The following is a 7,752-nucleotide window of genomic DNA, read 5'->3' on the forward strand; positions in this document are numbered from 1 at the left end:
AGGCCTGACGAGAATCCGAAAGCATTTACTCCCTTTACCAGTTCAGAGACCAGTTTCAGGGCTTTTGCCCTCTTGAACTGTAAATCGTGAATCGAAAACAAGCAAGCATTTAGTACATAAGGATTCACCAATTCCTACTCTGCCAATTTCACAATCAATTGGTTTCCTTCCTTTTTATCCGCATGGTGTTCTTCATGAAAAAACTCGGGTAATATTCTCGTTTAATCTATCTGTATATGCAGCTAAGGATACCTCCTTTAAAGCTGAGGTATCTTGTCTAATTTATTAGTTGGGGTTATTTAAAATTTTAGAGGGAAGAAAAAAGGGACGTACGCCTAGAAAATCGGAAGTCACTTCTATTGAGGATAAAATGATAAGAGGGGTTTGTTGTGCCTCGAGAACCCAAACCAATCGCCGAGAAAAAGATAAACCACAACCAAAATTGTTGAGGATCTACGTTGTCGTTTGGCTCAGAGGTCTGCTGAAATCAGTCCTCGATCTTCTCTCTAGTGCACCACCAAGAACACAAAGGGAAGCTCACTGATATTCTCTATTAATCACTCACAAAGAGGAAGGGGATCGCATAAAAGGGGAAGAGGATCACTCAGATCTCCAGAGCACAGAGCTCAAGTTCTACTCCACTCCGTAGTCCCCCATGTTTCTCTCAGTCTCTCTCAATTGCTATATAGTGGAGGGGACCGACAATGAAGGGATGGCCTAGGGAAGAAAATAGAGGTGGGAGCCGACCTACAACAAATGGAGATGAGACTCAACTGTTGACAGCAGACTTTTGATCTCATCATCGCCAAATTATTACCTGTATAATCACAAAGAAGATACAAGCAATGGAAGAGAATACACTAAGTAAACTCAGATCACAAAGATCGGGGTAAAATCACCAAGCATACCAAGTCCACAAAGGACCGAACTCTACCAAACGGTCATCGAGTTCAAAGAGAAAAACACAAAGCTATTAACAAGCACAAAGCAAGTTAATAGGCCACAAAGGCAACACACAAAGCAAAGGAAAATTACCCAAAATCAAAATTCAAGATTCTTTGACACGATATAAATTTTTCAGCAGGCAAACACTTAGTACCCATGTCAGCAGGATTAAATTCTGAGGGAATTTTCTCTAACTTGACAATACCCTTTTCAACTATATCCCGAATGTAATAAAATCTAACATCAATATGTTTAGTTCTATCATGAAAAACAGGATTTTTGCAAACTTGAATAGCAGATTGACTATCAGAAAATACAACCACATTTTTATCAAGAAAACCAATTTCAGATATATGGCCCCTAAGCCAAATAGCTTCTTTAAAAGCTTCAGTGGGCAGGCAAGCATACTGCGATTCAAGGTGTCGAATAAAGCAACAATGGGTTGTAATGTAGGATTTTCCGACTTATGCAAGGCCACAACAAAGTAAACAGCATAGGAAAGTGGTAGATTTTGCTTATCCCTATCATTTGATAATTGGAATGCTACATAGGGTCCGCAAGTTTGAGCCACCTTCAGAACATTAGTAAAGGTTATCGCTACATCCACAGAGGATTTCACTATCTTTAAGAAGCCACTTCAAGGGATTCCATATGAGGCATACAGGGTTTCGACATATATCTACTCAAGCAACTTAAACATATGCAAGTTTAGGTGCCTAGTAGCTAACCTGAGATAATGACCGATCCTATAGGCATTCGAATATGGCAACCTTCTTGCATATCATTTATTTCAGTTTTTTAGTGTTGGGAGATTGATCCTTACTTAAGCACAAAAATGAGAAGCAATCTGAGGCAGGTTCACAGATTTAGCATTAGAACATAGCGCAATTTACTCAAAATGTTTTTCAAGCATATGAACTTTGGTTTAAAAGCTCTGGTAGATTTGTCTTTTGGTCCTAATAATATTCATTGCTAGGATTATTTTTAGCATGCACCTAAGGTCTTTCATCGTCAAAATTTCAAAAGACATTGTTGGAACATGGCCTCAAATAGGACTTCAAAACAAGGAGCTATACTCAACATGTCATCCAATAATTACAAGAAATGATCAGGCACAGAGTCTATATTCTTATAGGTACAGGCAATGATTCAAGCAGAACTTCTTTTAAACTTGTAAGAGATTGCTGCATCTTATCAATCTAATATTCCATTCCTGGTGATTGTTTTAACCATACCAAAGCGCTTTTTATAACACACACAGCGATCAGGCAATTTGAGGGGGTCTGCACCAAGCCCAGGTTGGTGCATATAAAATATTTTTATGCAAGATCAGCCATGCAGAGAGCAGTAGTTACAATCATTTGTTTTAATTCCCAATTAAAATGAGCAACTAAACAAGCATAATTCTAACAGTAGTGAATTGTGACAGACAGGAGCAAAGAATTTCAGGGGCATAATCAAATTCCCTCCTTTTGAGTCCATCCGTTAGGCTACTAACTCTATGCCTTAAATCCCCCTAGACACTTTCAGATTCTTGTTTCACTTAACAGCCACTTACAGTCCACTACAGGAACACTAGCAGGTTTTACGGAACAAGTTCGCATGTTTGGATTTATTTTTAGGGATTCCATCTCCTGCTTCACTACGCATATCCATTCGTTCAGAATATTGTTGACGCTTAATGCTTCTTTATAAGTCGTTAGGTTCATTGCACTCACGGGATTCAAAGCCAGCATTAAGGCAAACTCAGACTATTAACAATCATCAACTTTGGCAATCTCTATGATCTTTCAGGTTTCTAATGCGTTCTTTTTATTTCTTCGCCTAGTGAGGTTGATATCAGTTCCAATCTATCAAATGTTATCTCGTTTCCGTGCAAGTATCATGCTCGCACCTCATTTGGAAATAATCTCATCTGATTTCTTCAATAATTATATATTGGCAAGTTTTTCTTCAGGAAATGATTTGGGTTGATTATAGATAGGCTTTTGAGCTCACTCATTTGGAGCATGGCATTTTCAGGAATAGGAACATGTAAAGGTAACAGGAAATTCATTTGTCATGTAAAAGACAACGTCTCGTGCTTCATGACACTACGCTTTACACCCGTTCACTCTTATTCCAAGCCTTATAACCTTTTGCGCCTTCAGGATATCCTAAGAAAAACACTTTGCTTAGATCTAGTTCTACACTTACTCATATCTTTTGGATGCACATAGGCCAAGCACTTCCGAAACTTATCATTATTTAAATTTTCAAATAGGTTTGCGTGAAGCACAAATTCAGGGCAGTTTCGCGCTCTACAGGCGAACAGAAGGAGACCTATTAATCAAATAGCCCGCAGTAGCAAACAGGCTTCTCCAGAACTTCTTGGAGAGCCCCGATGTGGCCAACACTGCCCACCGTCCCCGCGCCCCCCCCCCCCCCGCCCCACCCCCCCCCCGCCCCCCCCCCCCCCCCGAACCACCGGCCCGGCCCCCTGCGGCCCCCCGTCCCGCTCCCCCGCCGCCACCCCTCCGTCTCTGAGTAGGTCTTATTCATGCCCTTCTCAGCAATCCGTTCTGCTGGGGTGTGTAGGGAACAGATTATGCCTTGTTTTAATGAGCCCAAGTAGTACACAAGATCATTCAGTGTTTGTTAGCATTAAACTCGACAGACCGATTGTGTCCTAAGAGTTTTTTATTTTCTTTCCCGTTTGGGTTTCAAATCATGCAATTTCCAGTTTTTAAATTTATCAAAACCTTCAATTTGTTGTTTCATGAGTAAACCCAAATTTCCTAGAATAATCATCATTATAAGAAATTATGTTGGTTCCTCATGGTAGGCACAGCTAGGAGGACCGACACTCAGCATGGCACATATTCCAACGTAACAGCTAGTGCACTTCAGATCTGATTAGGAAAAGAAAGAATGTCGGAAAAGTGAACCCTATGTTGTTTATCCTAGCACAACAAGATTCCAAGAAGGGATGGGGGCCCTAATTTGTATACTAAAAGTGACGCTCCCGCCTTTATGGAAAATCTTTTTCTAATTCTATGTATTAGGCTCCCATGGTGACCTAATCTTATTATGCATAAAGCAGATTCGTATATCCTCACAGAGTTCAAGCAGCAATGCAAGCAGCAGGTTCAGCACTGACATTATATACAAATTATGTTTGTTTTCAGGCAGTAAAACAACAAGAGACCCTTTCAGACATTTTCGATAACCCCTTTACCCCATTTTCCCTCCAACCTCTTTTCTAGCGTGCCAAGAAATCAAGTTATAACGTAAATCAGGAACATGCTAACATCTTCCAAGTAAACACAGGAACCAGAGGAAAACTAGACATACATCACCGTTCCAAAACATTGGGCAATTTTTTCATTTGCCATTGACAACAAAGCCATTCTCTTATTTTCTTTGTGAGTTTGACAAAGCAAGATTTTTAAAAAAAGGAGTCATATGAAATAGAACGCAGAGTCTACCGCAACGGCAATATAATTTACACAAGCGGATCAGATAACAGAGTTCAAATATGCATACATTGCACACAGATTATTAATCATGAATCTCAGCCATTTTGCCCTCCACAGAGCAGCGCAATTAGGCATGTCTCATTTTCTGATTTTTTCTTAGGCTTAGGAGCATCTTTAATAAAGTGACAGTTTCATGACATTATAGCATTTTTCTTAGCTTTGAACCTTGGACTTAGGATCTACGCCCTTCATTTTCATAATTTTTTTCTTAGCCTTTATTCCCATTACTAGGCATTTTTTGGTAATTAGACCTATTCTGCAGGCCTACCCCTCAATGCATAACGCTCACAGATTTTTAATTTCCCCCAGAATGTTTTAAATCTAATTCCTTACTCTTAAGACCATTGCCACAACATCAAGGGTAACCTCCTGCTCTACATATTAATAGCAGACTCTTCACATACTATATGAGTCAGGAATAGGCATTTAGAAGGGCAATGGCAGCATACATCAATCTATATGTTATGCAACGAGTTAAGCTTAATATCTGAACATGTTTGTGAAAATTCTAGGTTTCCTCATGTCCTTAGACATATCCATATCTTAATTTGAAAAAAAATTCAAGCAAAAACATTTTACTGGGCAAAGAGGTTTCAGTGTAGGGTTCTTCAAGTTTATCCCAAAGAGTTTTAGCACAGTCCAAAATTCCAACTTTTCTGATCACAGAGTCAGATAAGTTCAAATAAATTGTGGAACAAGCATTTTCGTTCATTTCTGCCCGTTTATTTTCAGTGTCAGAGGTTAAATAAGTCTGACCAACAGCCCTAACGGACTTCTGTTGAATTAAGATGCATTTTATTTTTTGTTTCCAAATGCTAAAATCAGATTTTCCGTTGAACGGAGCCATACCATATTGAATCATACTATATTGATTAGCAGCGGACATTTTTCACACAAAAAAACAAACAGCAAAAAAAGCACGATTTTGGTAACTATCCGGCTCGAAACGTGTGAAGCAACTAGCACGAACAAATGAGAAGAACGACGAACACAAAGTTCTTGTTTCAATCTCTTTGATCTTTCACACGAGCACTCCCAAAAAACAGTATTTTAATTTCTGAAAAAATTTAACATACCCAAAGATTTACTGTAATTTTTCAACAAAGCCAGAGATTAATCAGATTGAATGCACAGGAACTTCAAAGATGGCGATGCAGACAAGATCAAGCTAATAACTACAGAAACAGATTTCCGTCACCTCACCTGAACGAAACCCTAGGGGAGGGTTTCGACCTTACCTACGCGGCGGCGGTCCGGCGAAGTCCAGTGGCAATCCAGCGGCGATCGGCGGCGGTTTTGAAGCACAGCGACACTAACCTCGCTCTGATACCACTGTTGAGGATCTGCGTTGTCGTTTGGCTCAGAGGTCTGCTGAAATCAGTCCTCGATCTTCTCTCTAGTGCACCACCAAGAACACAAAGGGAAGCTCACTGATATTCTCTATTAATCACTCACAAAGAGGAAGGGGATCGCATAAAAGGGGAAGAGGATCACTCAGATCTCCAGAGCACAGAGCTCAAGTTCTACTCCACTCCGTAGTCCCCCATGTTTCTCTCAGTCTCTCTCAATTGCTATATAGTGGAGGGGACCGACAATGAAGGGATGGCCTAGGGAAGAAAATAGAGGTGGGAGCCGACCTACAACAAATGGAGATGAGACTCAACTGTTGACAGCAGACTTTTGATTACAAAGAGATGTGAAAGGGAATGAAAAGGGAACAACCGGACCTCTAGGTAATGAGCCAGTTTTACTTTTTGGGCCAACAAATAACAACAAAAATCAATAGCACAAACAATCAAACACCAGTTTTACGTGGTTCGGCGAGATGCCTACGTCCACGGGGCACAATAGCACAAACAATCAAACACCAGTTTTACGTGGTTCGGCGAGATGCCTACGTCCACGGGGCAAGGAAGGGGGAGTTTTCACTATTAAAATCAAGGGGATACAACTAGGGTTACAAATCTCTCACCAAAACCCTCCACAAATCACTCTTGATCTCTCTCAATTGCTCCAACAATAGAAGCCCAAGAACTCACCATCAATGGCTGCTAAAACCCTTTGCTTACAAACCCTAAAACCAAGTTTGGGTATTTATAGAAAACCCAAACAAAACGGGTCTAGAAAACAGACCCAGCCCAAAACCGCTTCGGCGGTCGACCGGTACGGTCGACCGCGCGATCCATCGCGGTCGCCGACCGTCGACCGCCTCCCTCACAAGCGCTGATACCAAAGGGGACGTCCAGAAGAGTTCGGGCGGTCGAGCCCGCGAAGGCGGCCGACGATCACAGAGTAGAAACATCTGCGTCGACCAGCGCCGTCGACCGCACACCAACAAAACGAGCCCAGTAAGCCTTGTGCAACGAATGCGGTCGAGTCCGCGCCGGTCGCCGCCCACTTCAATCTGCGAAACCTGACTTTCTGCAATTCTACAAATCTCCTCCACACTCTGGCGAAAGATTCTACACAAACTGAGTGAAACCGAATAAACCAATGCCTCAGAACTGCGCAGTCCAGTACGCCATGGCAACGGACTCATAGACAACAGACTCCATCCCACAAAGCAGTCGAGACCGCAAAGGAGCGCGAACACTCAAACCCAAACCAACTGTGTCTACTCACCAAACGTGGCGAGCGAGAAAACGTTGACTGCCTATGTATCCTCTCCAAGAACAAGCCTCACGGTAGTTCACAGCTATTGGCGCTCCAAAGCCCTCAGCCATTTGCACGGGCTGATAAGCATTCATCGAACAGGACCCCAACTGAAGCGATCCAACACCTCCACCGTGAGGTGAAATCAATGGTCGTATCCAAAACGGTATGCCAGCAGCTGCACAACTCAACCATACCTCATCATCTGCAAAACCCATAAGGAGAGTCCAAAGTGACAAACCTGCTCAGACCAAACTCAGAAGCTCCCCACTGATAGCCGAACGAGCCTCCAAATCCCAAATGCGCAATCGGATCCAATCTCACATCAGCGATGTGAACAAGTGCTGGGTAGCCAAATATCCGACGCCAACCAAAAACTGAAGCAGCTTCACCAGATCTAATAACTATACGCAGCAGTCAGTAACCTCATAAGATGACCCAAACCTGTCAAAGTCTGAATACCAGATCCGCTGCTTGACAACCAATACCGATCCTCCTCCAGAAAAGAACGGCTCACTAAATCCTCCATCTCATCACGTTGCCCCACTGTCTCCTCTCCTCTGAAGTGTCTCCAACTGCCATGAGCTCGGTACCAATGCAAGAAAGGACTCCTACTAGAACAAGTACGACTGGTAAC

This window comes from Asparagus officinalis, chromosome 4, assembly GCF_001876935.1.
Source record: "Asparagus officinalis chromosome 4, Aspof.V1, whole genome shotgun sequence".
Taxonomy (NCBI): domain Eukaryota; kingdom Viridiplantae; phylum Streptophyta; class Magnoliopsida; order Asparagales; family Asparagaceae; genus Asparagus; species Asparagus officinalis.